We start from the raw sequence: 21,490 nt of genomic DNA, 5'->3' as shown, positions 1-21,490 counted from the left end.
TATTACCGGTATTTTCAAAATTGAAAACGCATTGAGTAGTTGCACGATCATCTCTCAAAAATCGTATTATAATCATTAAAATAATATTCTGTATTGAAGCGTAGTTCAGAAAATAAACTGCAAAGTAACCATCGAAGCAGCGACATTAAAAAAGGCTTAAGTTTTTAGTACATTTAAAGCGACTCCCTAAAGGGTAACTCACCCGGAGGGGTAAAATGCAGTTGTCGGGGTGAAATTATATACTCGTCTTGCAAATAGATTGTGAAGGGTGCTTGTCAAATGGATACAAAAGACCTAAGGCTATTGGGGTTGAACAGGAGCACTATTTGATATTGATTCTTGGTCCTTTTGCCAGTGACGCTTTTTCTAGAAGAATTTCCCAAAGAAAATTATTTTGTGATTCTGGGAGCATGTTAAGCCGTATTATGGCGGCTCATAAATTCATAGGGCAACGTGGTGACCTGATCGTATTTTGATTTTATTTGATTTTTTGAAGAAGAACTTATATTTTAGAATGTGTACTTAAAAGTAATTATGCTTTTAAGCTTTTTAATAGACTAATGACAAAAACAAGTTGTTGATAAAAACATATTATCAGTAGCTGCCTCCCCAACTCGTCTGGCCAGCGTGGGGAGTGTAGACCAAATCCTCCATTTGCCTCTGGTAACTTAGAGGGTTGTGCTCCTGCAGTGGAGACTGCTGGGTTACACCATCTTACTTTAACTTTGACAAACGTCAAAAATGTGTCAAACTCCATACAAAAATCACCGGTAATCGTTATAGTTACCGTCAAAATTAGTTGGTGCAACTCAGCCTAAAATTGATCTAATGATGATGATGATCAGTAGTTGACAAGGTTTGCTCTACACAAGTTCCTCATACGTATACATTCGACATTCCCCTTTTACAAACAAGTTTATGCATCCCATCCAAAATGTATTACCTAACTAATTTCGCCGCTCCATTGAATCTGTTCAATATGCTAAATAGCCATTATTCCTACGATTATGGAGTTACCTCATGGTCCGCCTTCATCACATTTGCATTTTGGTACGTTGAACGAAAACGCGTTTTCAACGTGGTATTGCTATATAAAGGTATGGGTTTTTACCTATTTAGGCTTAAATGGTTAGACGCTGATAGAAAAATAATAAATTGCCACTTTAAAGACATTGACTCTAATCATGGGTAAGATAGAATCTATTTAAGGCAGGCTGTTTTCAAGTTTTGCTTCTTTCATGATTGGTAACTTTTGTGTGGTGTGAATGTGATAAAAAAGAGTATTTTATTATGATTTCTTTGTGTACTTTATTATGCCTTTATTAAGACCTTACTTAGACCAATAAATATAATAACATAACTTATCCATGTGCAATCCTTGACTGTAAAAAATATCACGGAAAATATCAACCACAGGCGACTACCTTAAAATCGACGTTGAAAACAGTTGATGCAATTGCAATGCATAATATTTTGGCGTTTCCGTCAATCTATTTGTACCAATTAGTAAACACGCTGAAAAATCTCTGTACGACTGAAATTCGAATGTAAACGGAAGTAAAACTAAAGTCAGCGATTTGGGTTGGGCGTATGATATGCAATGTATGTTTGAGTTTCAACATTTTGGCCGTTCTTTGATGACTTTGTAAACTGTAGAGACATTTGAACTTTGACTTTCTAAAAGTATATTTACGTTCTCTGTTTTGTCTTTAATATAGATCTTTGGCTACATAATATGGCAGTGTTTTGAATTAATTCTGGGCTAATGATAGTTTTTGACTCAAGATAGGTAGGTACTTCATGATCACATTTGTTTCAGAAAACTCAAAAAGTGTTAAAAAATGGTTTAATTTCGAATTGTTCCGTAACGTCTAGTTTGTCTGTAATGTCCAACTATGACTGATTTATGAATTTATTTGGATTGTAGGAGAACTAGCAGTTAATATCAACTTTATAGCCCTAAATATTTTGTTGTTAGTTAGGAAAGTCTTCACTGATTTATTGTGTACTGATGGATCATTAGTTCAAATTGAAAGATCCATTGGTAAACTTGCAACTACTGAAATACACAGTCATCTCAATTTAGATAATAACTAATAAACAAGCCACATCGGAATGCAAGTTATGTTAACTGTCCGTAATATTGGTTTACTATGCAATACCAAATGTTGACGTTGGCTAATGGGAAGAGATGAAACACAAAAATAAACAAATATAACGGTAAAATAAACATTGCACAGATTGATTTATTTCTCAGGGAACGGCAAGAATTTCTTAACGCAACAAGAATGAAAATTTCCGTTGGGAAGTAGTGGTAAGGAAGTTTGTACTTAGTTTATTTATTTTGATGAGTTCAAATCGTTTACGTGATGTAAAATTATTACTTATTCTAGTAACGTGTTGTTGGTGGTACGTAGCTTTTTATAAATAATTTTCATTAAAATTTTCAGGAAGAAAGCAATAAATATTTTTTGTAATCTGTTTCAATTGTGAAACGTTACGGTATTTATGAATTTTTGAGCTGAATACTTATTTACATCTTGAACTACTTGCAAATTGTATTTTTTTGGAAAAAAATGTGGTATCAGATTTGTAAACTGAAACTTAAAATGAAATAAATTAATGCATAATAGTAACTCGTAGTTATTTAATGGTATTTAATAACCCTTCTTCTGGCGCAGTCGGGTAAAAACGAAAACTGCTTTTTATCTTCGTTGAGTAGGTAATACTAGCAGAAAATTAGATTCTGAATTCCATAATACAGTTAGCGAAAAGTTCACCAAACATTTAAACGTGTCCCAAATACCCAGACATAATAACTAACAACTTTAAACTTGTTACGAGCACGTGTCGCGAATCGCATCCACAAGTGGGTCACGTCTCTCTGTTTACCAGAATGTGGCTTTTAAAATACGCCACGGCTATTTACGGAATGACCACCATAGAGCGAAATACAGTATGCGTTGCAGCGGCGATGCGATGCCGTAGCGGTGTCGCTGCGTCGTCTTAAGGACGTTAGCACACTTATCAACCCGGAAAGGGATCGTAACCGTATCAACTCGAGGCGGTCAGTATTCTTTGTATGACACTCCATACTGCAACACACTATTTATCCGCACCATAACGTAAACGCCTCGCCTCGCGGTTGACAGCGTGCGTAAGGCGATGACAGCTTACGAAAGGTGATATAGTTCCAAAATACTGAACTGTCCTATCCATGACATTGACAGCGGGGCGCCACCGTCAATACCGGATCGCTGGTTCCGATTTTTGCCATGTTGGAATTTGTTGGAAACCATTATAGTTGAACGATGGTAGCGCCCCCCTGTCATTGAGTTTGGTGGGACAGTTCAGCGTGGGTCATCTATACGGTGTTGATCCCTTTCCGAGTTGATAAGTCTGCTATTACCTTTACATATAAAAATATCTGTGTGACGGCAAAATCTTTGCGGTGCGGCGCCGCAATGCATAGTGTGCTTTGGCTCATACTCTTGACATGCATAGCTGTGCTTGCTGAAAGTGTAGCAAATGTGATACCTTTTTGGTTATTTGTTTTTTTCATGTATTGTCTATTTAATGGTGGTCTTAAACGGTCTGTGGTTTATGATTTTGTTTTGAGGTTTATAGCAATTTTGATTGGGCTTAATAGAAAACTCAAACTCTTTTTTTCTCACAGTGAAAGTATAGCCAATCAAAGATCGTCATTTTAAAAAAATAAAAAAGAACAAGCTGTGATCTGTATGGTATTAAAGTGAATAAAGAAAAACTGCATCTTATAAATCTTGCTCTACTATGCTTTAATCAAACTAACAATATTACAATGAAATAGTTAAAAAGCTGCAAATTCCAGTCAACTATACAGACGGACAGCTTCCAGCTAATTAGTTTCAGTGGCTTGCATATTTTAAAGTTAGTTTACAATTACTCCTCCGGTCAGTGCTTAAGTTACACTCCAAAGTCTGTCTGTTCTGTCGGTCCCTTCCTGTGCTTTCACCGACTATATGAGAGATATTAAAAACGAATAAGACTCTTATGATGTTTAGTTTGATACAAGAACGGTACAGAGTAGCCAAAAAAATTTGCAAAAAGCAACTCTTGGTTTCTCAAAAACGGTTCGAGGAATTGGAACTGCATAATTTCATGAATTTTAGTCACTATGGAGCGCTTCATGAAACAACATCGTGACTTTTGTGAATATCTAAAAATTTTGGTCCACCCTGTACAACAGCTGGTCTCGTTGGCTACTTGCATATTATTTGTTATCAGACGTCACAGTTGTCTGACGTCTAGTAGAGTACAGACTGCATTTACCATTCATTAACACGTTTCAATGAATCAGTAAAGTGGTTCGCGTGACAGGTGGCCTCTTCGGTGTCAAATTGCTTGTATTGACGTCATAGTTCTTTGGCTGGGGCTACACTATCGTTGTACGAGGATACAGGGTGTAAACGACAGTAGAATTGAAAATTTCGGTTTGTTTCTGCTGTTCGTAAATGAAAATTCGTGATTTCAAGTTTTTTACAAAATATATGCTCGCAATATAAGGACGAAAGATATTATCTAATGTCAAGTATAGCAGAGTTACGTAGCTTATGAATTCCACTGTAAAGTAATGTTTACATCTAATCTTCAAATTGATTTTTCTTTGCAATCTAACAACCGCTGATTGAAATTATGCTCTTGAATTCGTGATTAACTTCCCACATCAACCTGTCCTACAGCCTGTACCTATATCTGTATACCTGTATACTATATCCACATACCCTATATACTATGATATCAAGACTGAATGAACGTTGCCAAACGAACCTGCGTCGCGCCGCTCTACTTGCCTTCAAGGCGACGCACCGACACAAGGCCGCGGATAACAGTATGTAAATCGCTCGATTAGATTACAGTCGATCTGAATATCGAGTACTTTTGCACTTGTATAGCATCTAGCGCAATCGATTATTGTAGTTGGACATGGACAAACTCTGGAAATCCTTATTTGGGAAAGTTATACATTGAAAGGAGTCAATTTAACACATTTTCATCATTACCTATCAGGTCATATTTAGCAAGTATAAACAAGCCGTGTATTTAGCATAGGTACTTACTAATTTTTTTTTATCCACAACGAGGAAGCTCTTGGTTTGTATCTCACCTGATGGTAAGTGTTATTTGTTTATTTTATTCAAAACAAATCACCAAAGTAAGATACCAACTCTCTTATTAAATCATTGTACTCACATTATCATTATCATCCTCAGGTCATTTAGTCTCAACTGCAGGAAACATGACCTTCTCTAACTTACTAGATTTTGCTCTCTAACTTACCAGAGGCAAATTAATGGAGGATTTGATCTACCTACGCTCTCCTCGCTCTGCACTGGCCAGACGGGTTGCGAAGGCCTGATGTTTGCATTAAGTCCCACACACATTTACACATAATTAGTGTCAATTCGAAAGTGAAGCTAAACAATCAAACAGGGTTTTTACGTCATTTCGGTTTCCCAAGAAAATAAAGTCTAGCAATAATTTAATATTTATTTTAATGTGAGTTGCGAATAAAACTTCTCAGTAGTTTTAATAGTTATTTTATAGCAGAACTTAAAATGTGCGCAAACTGCGCCAGTCAACTACATTGCTACTGCATTATTGCAGCTCCAACAAAGTTGTCTAGATCCAGACTTCCCAGTTCAGGCTGAATGTTTTACGACCTAGGATGTCGTGAAAAGAGACCGCTTGCAACTAGTGAATTCGTAATAGAGCTTTTTTCGGAAACCATGTCGTCGTAAGCGACAAATTTAGGAAATTGGGTTGGGATGTTTTATGATTTGTTATTACTCCTACGAAATGTAGAAACTAGAGTGTCTTCGACTCTAGATTCCATCTGGATTGACAACTTTAAAAAACATTTTTAATTGTTTAATCGGAGGAGGTATGATTGATAATACTTCTGAGAGGACGTTAAGACGTAGGTCTAATTTAGCTTTAAATTCTTGTGGTGGCTCATAAAGCATGCCTGATACTGTAGTAGTACTTAGTAGCTTTTTTCAACCAACGCCCTCAACAGAAGATCTGAAGCAAAATTTCTGGCGCTTAAGACATTTTCCTAGAACTACCGAATATTCCCACTTGGACGATGTGGGGATATAGTTTGTCGCGTTTGTCTCGAATGTTATTCCTGTGGATAAATATTTTAGCTTGTTTCCCAGTTTGCCAGTATATTCTAGTTGTCTACTCGAGAGTTTTATATTGGTTTCTTTCACACAGGAATACAACAGAATAACTATTTTATAACTGGTTAGTATAACATGGATATACAGGGTGACTTATTGGTGGGTAATTGATCAAAATGGATTGATTTTACTGCTCAAATGCATCGTGTTTTTCAAGAGAAAAGGGATTTCAAAGTTTAAAAATTTGCAAATTTCTATCAGTAATAACCCATATAAAGTTCCAAAATACTGAACTGTCCTATGCATGACATTGACAGTGGGGCGCCACCGTCAATACCAGATCGCTGGTTCCGATTTTTGCCATGTTGGAAAGCATACCTATAGTTGAACGATGGTAGCGCCCCCCCTGTCATTGAGTTTGGTGGAACAGTTCAGCGTGGGTCATCTATAACTAGTATGAGGACGTCATTTTTTTGACGTCATTAATTGTCTATTGTTCCTGTATGAAAGAAGTTGTATTATTGTGCAGTAGAATCAATCCTTTCAGTTTGAGCACCCACCAATGGGTCACCCTGCATATCTACTGCAATTCACAAACAAAAAAGAAGCTATTAAAACTTTTTGGTAGTCGTTGTGTGCAACAAATGTCCATTTTGCACGGCTGCCCGTAAACCTATCCACTGCACCGTGTTGTTACTCAATTGATGGATTGTAAAAAACAACCATAACGCTCGGCGATATCGTGTGAAGGGCTTTTAAATTGAACAGAACTGTGTAAAGTTGTAAATAAAGGTCAAAAGTTATTTCAAAAGTTAATTAAACCAGTTTAATCACAGATCAGTGTTAATTACAGTTGGAAGAAGTAAACGGCACCCAAGAGACTTGTCTCATTTGTGTTTAATTATTGCAAAATAATGAAGGATTGTTATATTTTTGCTCAGTATAAAATCAGTATTTAAAATTATATTTAAGTAATATACTTACTTATATCATATTACTTTGAGGTAAACGATGAGTACCTTAATTAAGTACTTACTTTAAATACTAAATTGTCATGATATTGAAAAATATCTACTTGAACTATCCAAATGATAACGTAATAGTTTCATTTGGTATAACCTATAATTATGGTTATTCTAATAAATATTTTATATTTTAGTTATATTGTTTCAAAAATCAACGTCTCACAGTAGGTAAGCTTAGTTAAAAATATCACCTGCTTTCCTCGCATTTTATCACCAACATTTGAAATAATCGCCATAACTCTAGATTTTAAACAAACAAAAGAACTAAAAACGTCACTGCGTGCGTTAGTGAGGTCGTAACTAACGATACGTCCATTCACTGTCACATACGACACAGTATACTGCGACGATTGATGTGTGTGTAATAAAAACCCCATTGAACACTGTTCTGTCAACGGCAAAAACATAAACTTTGAGATGAGAGGGAAATTAAAGGACAATGGGCAAAATGGTACCCGGCTCCAATAGATATGTGTCTAGTATCGTTTGAAAGGTCTTACCAAGATGAACAACTTTTACTATGACCACCAGCCTCAGATCTGGTTGTGTACGAAGATATACATACTTTTTTGCAGAATGGTACCCGGCTCCAATAGTTATGTTTGTAGTGTCATTTGAAAGGTCTTACCAAGACGAACAACATTTACTATGGCCACCAACCTCAGATCTGGTTGCGTTCGAAGATAAAGATACTTTTTGTGTAACCTAAGTATCATACAGTATGAAGGGGCCAAGGGGGACGCGCTCGGGGCAGGGCACCGACGAGATGGTCGGACGCGGTGAGGAAGACGGTGGGCGGGAGTTTGCATCGTGCGGTCCACACAACTTATGAACACTATCTGTGGTCGCGATCCTCATCAGTAAGGGACCGAGGAAGAAGAAGAAGAAGTATCATACGTGTCCATCGTACTTAGGTTATGCGAGACAGGAAGGGTTTACTGCTCCAGCATCCTTCCTTAACTCTATAATTTATTGATGGGGATAATTGTGAAATAAATATTTTTATTTAAAGAAGTACAACCCCCTTATTAATAAAAAGTTACACATAGGAAGAACCTTGGATTAAAATGACATTTCCATATAAAATGTCAATTTAAGCCAGAGTTCAACTAGGGTGTAACTTTTATTAACAAAGGGGTTAAAGTTTTATTACTTCTTAAGGGTTTTATTATGGGTTGCTAAAGCGAATAAACCCACAGGACCCAATAAGTCCACCCACAAGATGGACCGACGACCTCATAAAGGTAGCGGGAAGGCGCTGGATGCAGGCCGCCACCAACCGGCCATTGTGGAAATCATTGGGGGAGGCCTATGTTCAACTGGACGTCCTATGGCTAAAATGATGATGATGATGATGATGAAAGCGAATAAAGGGCTAATAGCTTGGGTAGTTCATCGTAGGTATAATCCTTTCCTTTTCAATGCTTCTTTTAGTTATATTAATAGATTGTAGTCATAATACATACTCGTATACATGGATGATTGTGTTATACTTTCATTATAATGGGCATTTCTACGGGGACGACCGATCGACCTACTGGGTCGAAAAAAGTACCTTTAAAATTGAAGTACGGACTTGAAAAAAATCACACGTATTTATAGAACTCTTGACTTGATGGAGAGCATATTTAGAAGACCGCCAGGTTTTACATCTCGCCTTGAAAAAATCCGAAAGTTCAAAAACGGGCGAAATTTGGCCTAAAATGGAGTGTCCGGTTTCCAGAATTTACTCGTTTTTGCTTCATAACTTTTGAAATAATAACTTCCCCATTATGAAACCCACATTCACAGAACAAGGGATAGTTAATAAAGCTATATAAATGAGTTTCTTTATTGCAAGTCCTTGGGTTTTAATACAGTAACACATTTAAATTTTGTCCGACGTGTGTGCCTCAATTCCGTGATTTTTACTTTTATGCTCCTATATCACTAACAACGCACAATACGAACACACACGCCTGATTCCCATAAACTAGCAGTTGCACTCGAGTGGTCGAGCAGTATAAAAGAGGGATCAGTCGCTTTGAGGAGCATTTTTCAGAGGTTTGAAATCACTCAGAATTTTTGGTCACTGGTCATTTCTCAAACCGGTGTGCGATATTAATAAAGTTCATGAAGTATTTAATGAGATTACTGCTGAATTAATTAAGTATTTAACTGATATCTGCCATTACGTTTGGTAGAAATCGTTGTAATTTATAATATTTTCGAGTAATTTGATGAAATGTGATTATTCCTCAATTCCGTGGATCTCAATTCCGCGGAATATGGGGCATCGAATTGAGAAAACACGTACACCGAATTGATGTTAAATGAAAATAGATACTTTTATTGTGCTATAAATTGTTTGTGTAACTTAAAATAATAATGAAATCAATAGAGCATAATAATAGGGTGAACTACCGATCATTGAACCGTACCAGTCATTGGACTGAAGACAATAAAACTAATTTTTTGAGGTTTCATTAAAATAAATACACTGCTATTGCTATCTTATTAAAATAATTCTTCAAGGTTGAAGAACCGATCAAGGTCGAGGGAAGCCTCGACCTTCACCAGATCGTCGGTCTACCTAGTGGGGGCCTGCTCACTGGTCCGTGGCTTCCACTCGACAACTTTTCAGTCCCTACAGACATTATCTGTACGAGCTATGTGCCCCGCCCACTGCTACTTGATTTATGCAATTTTACGGGCTATGCCGGTCACTTTGGTTCTCTTGCCGATATTCACATTTCTGATTCTTATTAGGCTCATAGTAAGCGACCAAGTTTCACATCCATACATTATCACTGGCAACACACACTGGTAGAAGACTTTAGTCTTAAGACGCTGCGGTATTTCAGACGTAATAGCGAAGCTTCCCGATCGATGCTTAGCTGAGTTGAATTCAGCGATAGACCTCTTTCTCAAAGTTGGACCTAACTATCTGGACTCCTGTCCCAAGTATACACAATTGTCAACAACTTCGAGTGTAGTCTCCAACCTTCAGAGGAGTGGGTGCAACACGGACATTTGACATGATTTTTGTCTTGTCCATGTTCATTTTGAGACCCACTTGTTGAAAGGCTCTACGGAGGCCATGACTCCGATATCATCCCCGATATCGCGACTCCTTGGTCTTCTGTATAATCTGCCGTAGCGTACCTGTGTGTGTACCATAATACTAAAGCCTTTTCGGCTAAGCTAAGCTTGTTCGGAAGACTGGAAGTCGTCGAGTCTGCAAGCGAGATTATTCGTAAGGACTCTCGAAAACAGCTTGTAAACACGCCTCATAAGTGAGATGAGTCTATAATGCTATCACCACACTTCTGTGCCATGCCGGAGGCGTTTTTTCTTCGAGAATGACGGAATTGAACTGCTTCTGTAGAGCCTTTAGTACCGGCGAAGCTCAGCTATAATGCCGTAACACCTGGTGCCTTGTTGTATTTCAGCTATTTGTGTGCCATTTTAATCGTGTACAAACTGACGTCCGATATAATATCTTAGGTATAGTGTCAGGTCAATCTAGCTCTTGGGTTTTGCAATATTTGTTTTATGTTTAAGGTTAAGAATAAACAAACAAAGAGACCCTGTGTTATGTCTTTATTTGTTTTATTTAAATAAAATTTAAATAATATATAGTTAAAAATTAAGAATTTATTATAGTTCCTTATTAAAAAATTAAACATATTGATTAGGATTTTTGTTTTATTCCATTGGTATTTCAGACACATAAACCTAAAATGAACCATCTAACTAATAGACCAGCAATCAGATATCAAAACGTTTTAAGTATTTATTATATTAATTATTGAAATACATTTGGTATTTCTTCATAATGTCATCAATTCTAAGTTTGCGGAGCGATTTTTATATTTGGAGATTCATTTCTCAATTCCGTGATTCATTTTCTCAATTCGGTGCTCTCTCAATTCGATGCTTAACATTTCTCATAAACCACTTAACAATATTTAGTGACAATGCTATTTTTACATTCAGAATGGAGTAACATTTATTTTTTTGTATTGAAACTACTTAAAAAACTAAATATAAATTTTAGCACCGAATTGAGAAAAAATACACCGTACAGTAGAAATGCCCTAATACTTAGTGGAATTAATGCTTTCAAAACGTGAATTAGAACTGGCCCCATAGCAGACATTTTCCTACATCTAAAGGCCTTTTAAAATATATATTGGTTATGGCTATTGGAGCGGGTACCACTTTCCATACATTTGTGCCCATCATCCTTTACAACTTTATTTGGTTTATTTTTAAATTCTTCATAAGTTTATACTAATATATTCCTAGATAATTGACACAGTTGATTAAAAATTACTCGTAGTTACTACTTATGCCGATTTTAGACCTAGAGCTAAGCGAAGTTAGTTTAGCTTAGCTCGCATAGCTGACGCAGTTTTACTTGGTTGTGTGAAGACTGCAAACTATGCAAACACTGATACGTGTATACTACGTCAGCTATAGGAACTAAGCTAAACTAACTTAGCTTAGGTCTTGGTCTATAACCATCATTATTGTGCACATAATATTTACCTACATAGTACAAAGAATAAAAATATGCAAATAAAAAATGTAGAGACAAATGAAAATGCCTCTGAATGTTTTTTCATTCTTTTTTCCATTGTATTTCAATTTTACCGAGAATTCTTTAATTTTAATTTCAATTATTGCGTACATTTTGGCAATGTTTCCTCATATTAATATTAAATATCCAAATAAGCGTAGGCTGGTGCAACGACCTGCAGCGTTTTGTAATCCATTGTGTGTGTCGTTTAACCCGCTTAATATTCACACCGCGAATGGTCCTTTGTTCGCATTCTTTATATTTTTCACAACTTACCAAAAACATAAAGGAGTTGGGAATAGAAGGTTCAATTACTACGATCACTGGGATAATGTTGCTTACAATATCCATCAACAGTTTCATAAAATGTAAGTTCCCTTAAAATGCGATGGATTGAAATAAGTCTTTAGTCTCCTATAGAAATTAAGTTAATTATGTTTACCCAAAATTGTGCAAAAAAATATTTGAATTTGAATTAAGGTGAGAATAGTTGCGATTTTCCAGGGTCTTTAACCAAAATTATTAAATTAGAAGTTGTGTTTCAGACAGAAACATAAAAATTGAAGTAAAAATTAACAACAGTATTAAGCAAATTCACGGCAGATACTTCTCAAATCCTTGGGGGAGGCCTTTGTCCAGCAGTGGACGTCTTTCGGCTGAAACGAACGAACGAACGAACTTCTCAAAAATGAGATCTTTCAAATTTAAATGCAAGTGTACTTTCTGTATCTTTCTTCTTTGTACCAAAAGGGTTATTTGCAATATACGGCACACCATAAGGTAGCCCATTGTTAAGACCTTCTCATGGTTATGATGACTAATCTTATACTTTAAACAAATTAACGTAATTGTTTTGGATTTCAACATGGGGGTTTTAAGGTGCGTGCATTTTAAAGGTTCATTGCATCATAGTGTGTTATTTTATCAATAAAATTACCTACGTTTTGATAGTTTTTGTTAAGTCGGATAGAGATAATTGTCGGGCCTTCATTAGATTCTTTACATAGAAAATGGAATGCAGTATTTTATACAGAAAAAAAAAACTTTTATTTAGTTCATGATGGTATCAAACTTGAATACAGTACATTTGCAATTCAGCACAGTTCGTAAAAGGAAAATCAACACTGCATTCAAGTCTCAAGACAACTTTAACGACTTTTTCAAGAAAACGCGGTTAGTAAGTGCAAGCAGTTCACTTTTTATGTGCGATGACACAGCCAAAGCTGTATTTAGTTCAAGACCTTCATATTTTTGTCGTTAACTAAGAAAAAATTCAAAATCTTTAATGGTTTTACAATCTTATTTGGTACGAATAAGAGGTAAATGACCTACATCGTCATCTTGTTTACGACATTCTAAATTCCTATTAAAAACCTTTGCTATAAATTATTCTTCTGTCACTAAAACGCATTGTATTGTCAACCATGTCAAACCCACTAAGTTCACTAAACCATAAAATGAACAAGTTTTTATTAGCCTATAAATATTATCCTTAAGATGCTGACTATATTGATGAAACTCACTCACACATTAAAAACTTACGAATCTCACCACGTAAAATAATGATTTAAAATATTTTGACAATAAGCAACTATACCGTATCGAACACTTGACATAGATACCGTACCAGTACCGATCATAATGAAACCCACAAACCAAACCCTCACATAATGCACCATTTCCAAGCCCCACGTCACCGAACCAACACATACAGTTTCCTGTCCAACGTATAGAAATAATTTATTATAATACAGTAGGTTCACCTACACAAGGGTCTACTTAGTACCTTTATTATAGTTAAAGGAATAACACACCACATCCATTTCATGAACATCATCATCATGCATCCACATTGCCCGTTGCTTCTCTATACCACTTCAAGGAACTCATGATTTAAGTGTTTAGTTTTTTTTTGAGAAAATCCAATGGGGTGCTGTTCTGGGTACTCCTTTTCTCCTTTCCATACATTTGGAAGTACGAATATTGTACGTACACATTCATGTGGATCCTTCTAACGTGAGGTATATTTTTTCCGTTGAGAATTTAGGCTGAGTTATGCACCATCTAACTTTGACGATGACCGGTGTTTTTTGTATGGAGTTTGACAGATTTTTGAAGTTAAAGTAAGGTGGTGCAACCCAGCCTTAGTGTGGTTATATCACGCACACCATAATTAGATCTCAAACACGCTATACTCCATGCTTCATCGCTTTCACGCCACTCTTCCGGCACGATGTAAACAGTTTTTCATGTACCCCTCATCATAACTCTAGGGATTGTCCAAACTCTATTTAAACTAGGAGTGAGTTTCATGATACCCCTCATAATAACTCTAGCGATTGTCCAAACACTATTGATGATAGGAGTGAGTCTTTTGCGTCCACTCCAGTTGTAGCTTAGGCCCGTGGCACACGGACACGGTCGGCTGCGCAGCCGCCACCTGGTGTCAACGCACGCGCAGTAAGCGGAGGCTCGGTGCGATACTTACACGTTCTAGTTTCGAAAAACAATTTCGGGGACCTTTTAATGTTTGTGTTTGAACAAAATAGTGCCTTGCTTAAGCTTACTGTGTCTAGTCGACAATCTGTGTCAAATTATGGTGTGGTAGATACCCATGGAATTATTGTTTACTGTCTGGAAAGTAACTTTACTTTGAAATGTGTACTTTGTGATATGGTGTCTCATTCTTCAAAAACCTATTAGTTACGTGTCGCTCATAACAATCTTCAGGTTCAGGGTGACACACGTTTGAAAATAATGCCAACTTATGGTTACGCACCTATAAAGATAGTGATAATTATTTCCTGGTAAGAATTTATTAAGTTTACTTTACAACCTAGGCGTTATTACTTTGATGAATTATTTATTTTATGTACCAACTTTCATACGGATAGCAATTCCCTATAATTATACAATTTAATTGCCTAGATTTCACACGGCAGAATGACTTTGCGACCGAGTCTATCATAACAAATGCTACAGTTAAATCGCGATTTATTTATAGTCGTACTATAATGTCCACCGCCACCCGGGCGTTGGCATTAAGAACGTTCGTTAGGTATACTCGTATTATCTTCATACTCATCAGTCTTACATCGCTAGGTATTGCGTGTGTGCGTTCCGCGAGTCGCACGCTCTCAGCGTTTTTATTAAATCCATCTGTTTCACTATTTGCATTGTCGTGATCAAATATGTCGTCTATTGCTTTGACATTAGGTCTATTGGACCTTGAAAGTGTTGTTTGATTCTTAATTACTAGACAGTGACGGATAGGAGTGCCGTGCGAATTCCTTTTGTATCAGTGCTTCGGTAGTGTACGTTGTGAGACACTTTTTGCTGTGTGGAAGTAGAGTTTATTGTGGAATGCGTTTTTGTGATGTGTCTTTTTTGTGACGATAAGTCTTTTGTTTTTTTGATGTGAGGAAATTGTGTCAACTTTACACAACCAGTTTTAAGTGCATGTAAGAGGATTGGATTCATTTTGGATCAGTGTTCTTGGAGAAATTCTCTCAGGTGAGATTACAAAAGATTGTCTTCGAAACTTTATAGAATAACGTAACTTATTGACTCTAGCGCGACAGATTGTAACTAAGCATTACCACGTGGTTTTCACTACGTAAGCAGTTGAGTTAGATGCAGTCAATTTAGAATTTGAACTAAATATTGTACTAAAATTTGACTGGAACCAGTTAAGTTGAATTTGAACATTAAACATTAAATATGATCAAAGTAGGTACACACAAGCCTGCACATTAAAACTTTGGGCGTAATTTATATATTAAAGAATTGTAACGGTAAATTCTTAAGATTTTAACACAGTTAGCAATTTCATAACGGAACACGTAGGCTGAATTGAAATGAATAAATCTGCACAAACAAAATAAAGTTTACTAATTTTTAAAACCAAAAAGAGCATTTGAGTACTTCTTTCTGTAAGCATAACAATAAATTAATGAGCGATAATATTTTTTTTCTGTATTGCCTATTATTCATATAAAGAAATAAAGAAATAAAATTTCTTAGCGAATTATACTAAGCGTGAACAAACTCAAGAAATTCACTAATAACAACAATGTTAATGGTCACACATTACAAAAAGCAGGCCACCTTAACTGCTTACAAAACATAACACATCAATATTAACAACAAAAGCGATCATCGCGACTGACCTAGATCATCATACCTACACGGTGATTACTAGTGATTAGCTGTTAAAGTATAACTAGAGTTAGTAGGATCATTCCCGATTGATGCTTGTGTTCTAACAGAACTTGTATCTGTATAACGTCACTCGATTTAATGACAAAATCCTTAAAACGTTAAAACTTCTTGACTTGGTTGGTTTACCTTGTTTTCTACCCACTTTACAGTGCCTCTCTACTAAAAGACGTCCTGTGTCTCTCTATACACAGGCCTTATTGAACCCAATCTTCGGTTTCTTTTCTATCGAAAGACGTCCACTGCTGTACAAAGATCTCTGCCTGCGCTTCCTGTATCGAAGAGCTTCTTACAGCAGAACACAATAAGATCCTCTTCGATCATCAGTAGAAGTACAAGTCGTCAGTCACAGTGAAATGATGCTAAACTACTACTGGACAATGACGTCTTATCTCTCTGGGCTTCCCGCACCAACTTTTTTTCTCTATTATTTGGGACAACAAACACTTAGGATTGAGGGCTTATGTACCTACTAAATCCTAATAACTTAAAAATTGAGTAACAATGTAACTTGACAATGACTTCTTACAGAAAAATGCGATCATCAGTAGAATCATCATCAATAGAAATACAGTTATCGCCAGTCACAGTGTAATGATGCTTAACTACGAACCCACTGTCATTTTCTCATCTCCACTATGCTTTTAGATACCGTTGTAGGAAAGCCACCGCCATTGTTAGAGTCTTAGTCTTGTTATGGCAATTGAGGATTTCTTTCAAGTGATGAGTAACCTTGTGGCATTCTTTTCGCGTGATTATCGAACAGAAAGTCATTATTTTGGACTGCCAATTTAAAGAAGGTTAATTTCTGACGCTGGTAGATGAAGTAGATTTTCATATAGGTTTATACAGGTACCTACACATTTGGTAGCAAAATATTACAACTACGTAAGATGCCACATCAGTCTCTCTCTTATGGTCTCCGTAAAATAACTCAGGAGCAGTCTTTTGTTTTGTAGGTCATTCACCAAACTCAGGTGAACCTGAGTAACACTGGAAAACAAAAAACGAAACTAAATAAAAGCCATCAACCTTAACAAGCAGGTACTTTAAGTTATTCGTAACTAGAGACTACACCCAAACATTTTGCTTCGGATCATGGATTTCGGGATCGTTTTCCTCAATCTGATGGGCTGTCAAGCTCAATAGCACCCCAATAGTTTCGTAGACATATCACTAAGGGACAGGGTACTCGGTCAAAAAGTTTCTTTGGCTGCTTCTTTTTCAATATTCTTCTTTCCAAGATTATTGTTCCGATCCCAAAGGTAGGAATTATTTAAAAGGTACATTGGGAGATGTTACTGTGTTCTCTTTAAAGTAACTTAATCAGAATACATTAGTTTTATGAATATTATTCTTTGCACAAAATGTTAATAGTCCTAACTATAGTTCCTATTGTTTTGTTTACACTGATTTTGGTTTTGTAATGTCTTCAGTGATGTGAAATCGATTTCAATTTGCATAATGAAAACAGGACAGTCGATAGCCTTGACCCTCTTTACTGGTCAATAATGTAACCTGACTTTAAAAAGGAGGATAATTGTTTTTGAGAAAGCGTACGAGTGTGTGTTTATGTATTTTTTTCTATTACGAGCACTGCCTTATAATGCTCGGTGCATTATTACCATGCTCAAAAATCGAATAGAATCTTTTTCTTCAGGTACGCCTTTGACTTTAATGACTTGGTCGAGGCGTCTCTGACTGAACTCTGACGTAGTGTTAGGGTTGATTTAAAAAAAGTTATATAGGAGCGTGTAAAATTATTGAAAAAGCCAACATGTATTAATTTTCGTTTTTTTTTTGCATCGGGTCTCCAACATTACTAAGGCTGAGGTGCACCAATTTACTTCGACTTTAAAAAACGTCATCTGTCAAACTCCATACAAAACTAATCACTGCGCACAAAGTCAGGTGGTGCAACTCAGCCTAAGATTAATTTTCTTTTATTGCATCAGTATTCGGGACTTAACCGACCTATGCCGGTCCCCCCTAGTTTATCATCAACAAATGATGACTGACGCCGGCAACGATCGCCGCGCGTCTGACGTGTGTCTGCTGCGATATCACCCTAATAGTTTCAGAGACAAATTGCTAATGGACGGACGCGGGTGGTGGAGCAAATGTTGCCATTTTCCGCCGGAATGTTGGATGGACTATGCCATGAAGATACTGAGAGGAGAGAGCCAAAATGTTTTAATTCAGTCGTTTACACGACTTTAGCTTTACAGCTAAACTCCCGGGGCTAGTTAGATAACATCTTAGCCTAGGCGCAGACCACCTACTTTTAGTTGGCCGATAGTTGGGCCCGATTCTATTTTGTATGAAGAATCGGCCGATACCAAATCGGTGTAATGTGCGAACTTCCATACTGATTAACTGCCCGACTAAACTATCGGCCAACTAAAAGTCGGTGGTCTGCTCCTAGGTTTAGGCAGTGCCTAGCGGGCCGAACTTTTAAATACCTATCGATTTGTAAAGCATTATTTTACAGTAATAAATTCTTCTTTATGAGTGCAAGTAAGCCAAGCCCAAACTTTAACTGTTTTCGGTACATGCATAGGTGTTTGTTGACATTGTTTAATTTGTTTTTTCTTTTCTTTTACAGGTAATTATTTGAGTCATTCACTGCACAGTGGTAAGTGAAAAAACATGCTATGCTAACCATTTTGAGAAGAACATGATAAATGTAGAGGTAGCATTACAATTTAATGCGAAATTCATAGTCGACGGCGGTAAAAGGTATTTCAGTAGGCATTCAAACACTAACCCTTTTCAAGCCTGCTTCTTTATTCTAATCAAGACAAACGACCGAAGACATTCGGCCAATGTGTCATACTTAGCAATATCTTCGACTTGGTGTTGCCAGTTTTACATAAATATTTGCAATTGAAATTAACAGTCAGCGCCCTCTCCCGGCTATTATTCAAATCGCCGCCACAGGAGACCGGCAAAGTTTCAAATTAATTAAGAGGGTCATAAGACGACCCGTTAAGGAAACAACAATGGTTGAAAGGTCACACCGGTCGCTTTTGCAGTTTCACGCGGATTTGTTTATTTTGAAATTCCTCGTCAATTTCAAAATGATAAAAGTAAAAAAGTGTTTATTTCGTAATGATGATAGATGTAGAGTTTTAGTCTACCGATCTCTGCACTAAGCGTACATGCTTGTATCGCAGTGGCCAGAATATAATTACCATTAAAATATGACATAGGTCTTGACAGAATGATGATGTTCACAAAGTTTATTTTTCTAGTAAACAAAGGCATGAAAACGGTTCATCATCGTCTTTTCAACTATTAGAACTATTTTAATTGTCAATGTTAGTTGACAATTTAAAATGTTTTTAAACACTCTTACGTCATTAATCTAGTCTATTTATTCTTAATTTACGTTTTTATCGATAAATTGGAGAAGATTTATTTGTACTTTTAATTAAAATAGCTCACTTAAGAAAAAGAAAATACATCAACGGTATGAAAACGCTAATAATTATACGTATATTAATATTTAGATTGTAATTATTGAAGTTATTTATAGGCCACTTATCAATACAAGACTTCTTATTATAAAAATCTACGATTATTTTAGATTAATGTGCAATATTCTTTTTCTTAGTAAAACTATTCTTATAAAGAAATCGCAAAAACATTTTAGTAACATTAAAAAATATACGATTTGCACATTAAGCTGTCAAATTAATGTTGGTCTCAAAGCTGTGGTAGAGCAAAAAGACTAAAATATGTAAAAGCTCCATATGAGCAACTTTTTAATATTTTAGTCAAGTTTTTTTCTTAAAAAAATACGCTTTACCTAAGTGGTAATTAAAAGTCGATACAATTAATACAGAAATGTTTGAATTTGAATTTGAAAGCTCTCATTAGTTATGCATTCACAAAATCCCCCCGTGTGAATGCCTAATATCATAAATGCGATGGGCCACGCCTTGCGGCTTTGCAGCCAGCGTTCAACCCTTCAGGGATGCACATTCAACTGTTTTGACACCTCCGTCATAGCTATCTGTTAAACGATTCAAGTTTCAGCCCTTTGGGGCTTGTCTATGGTTCGAGAAAGACATTTGGCTTAAACGACGTGAAGGAAGATAGGTGTGCTGTAATCAAAATAATAATTACTATCCCTCCAACTAAATACAATGTTATCATACTTAAAATTAATTTCAGGGGTGATGCAAATATGCTTTAAAATAATCTAGCTCTTTGCCTTGTAGGTACCTACTTGGGCAAGCACTATTTAGCGTATTATTATTTTGAGATTTAAAGTGTGCAATAGTGTATGTGTTCATAAGAGTGTGATTACTTTAAGTAGTGTGTGGTCACATTTTGCAATATGAATGCTATGCAGATGATTGTACCTACATTATCATAATGCGTTGTTAAAAACCAAGAAGTTAAATTCTCACATAGTTATTGCAAATCAAGATTTATATAGGTACAAAATTGAATTTCACGAAAAGTATGATAAAAAAATTTAGCTAACCTTTTTCTCTGGTAAAATATTCTAACGCCGCCCCTCTCCTATTTAGAACGAAACTCGCATATCCCTGCATCTTTTATATCGAACGTTCAATCAAATGCTGCCGAATAGAATTGCACCGCCAACAGAGGGTACAATAGGTCTGAAAATTCCAGACCAAGAAAAATCTAGGAAATAAATCCAGGACGTCTGAACGACGATGAAGCCTAACAAATCGGGGGGTCCCGGAGGATGTTATTGTACTGGTAGACATTATTCACAGTGCCTAGACGTAGGGTGAGCGTGTGAAGACTTGTAGGTGCTGCAGGCAAATTGTGGAATTGGTATTTTTCAAAAAAGACGATGTATGAAGTAGTAAATTGACGCAAAAGAATCAAATGTACTCCTCGATGAATAAAAGGATGTATAGGAAGTAAGTTAAGTAAAAATGTTAACTCTTTTTAAAGAAAAGAAAAACGATAATGTTGGGTTCTTAAAGCAAATCTTTGGAGGACTATTTCAAAAGCATCTTATTCAATTTTAAGACTTTTGGCTCCTTATTTGACTTTTACTGAACAATGAACAGAAATAACTGTTGTTAAGAAGTAAGAATAACCCTTTTTCCCAAAAGTGTCTTGAAGCGGAATACTTTTGCACATCTTTCACCCAGTGTGCAGTGAAACATGCATAATTTCACATGAAATTGCTTCTGACGTATGGCTTGCACTTATTCTTTTCACATCCCAAAAATATCAGCCAGTACAAATCAATAACATCTGCGGTATCAATGTATACCTAAGAGAAAAATATTAGTTGCATTAATGGACATATTATTTTTAAAGAGCCACAGCATACGCATGCTTTTAGCATCCTCAATCGGCGATTTTGCGACTGTATCGATGCAGCATCGCGATTTCGCTATGAAGTCGCGATGAATCGCGCGTTTTAGCGACTGCTGTCGCTGCTTCAATTAACACTAGAGTACACGCGCGGACTACTATAGTAGACCAGGGTAACATTTTACGCTATAACTTTTTGAAAACTTGCG

At 36.3% G+C, this 21,490-nt stretch overlaps 1 protein-coding gene across 10 annotated transcripts in view; it reads left to right on the top strand.

Annotated features, from left to right (window-relative positions):
- Positions 1–21,490, top strand: part of LOC135078228 (protein sprint) — a 290,396-nt gene that overhangs the window by 186,577 nt on the left and 82,329 nt on the right. Inside the window, exon 1 of one of the 10 annotated variants that reach the window (XM_063972827.1) lies at positions 15,181–15,266. The exons of the other annotated variants lie outside the window; for them this stretch is intronic. The gene's annotated coding sequence lies outside the window, so the exon portion shown is untranslated. Of the gene's footprint in view, positions 1–15,180; positions 15,267–21,490 lie in introns of those variants that run through there. 10 annotated transcript variants of the gene reach the window in all.

Source organism: Ostrinia nubilalis, chromosome 14 (assembly GCF_963855985.1).
Source record: "Ostrinia nubilalis chromosome 14, ilOstNubi1.1, whole genome shotgun sequence".
NCBI classification, from domain to species: domain Eukaryota; kingdom Metazoa; phylum Arthropoda; class Insecta; order Lepidoptera; family Crambidae; genus Ostrinia; species Ostrinia nubilalis.
The sequence above is the reverse complement of the archived record's forward strand: the minus strand, read 5'-3'. Positions and strand labels throughout refer to the sequence as shown.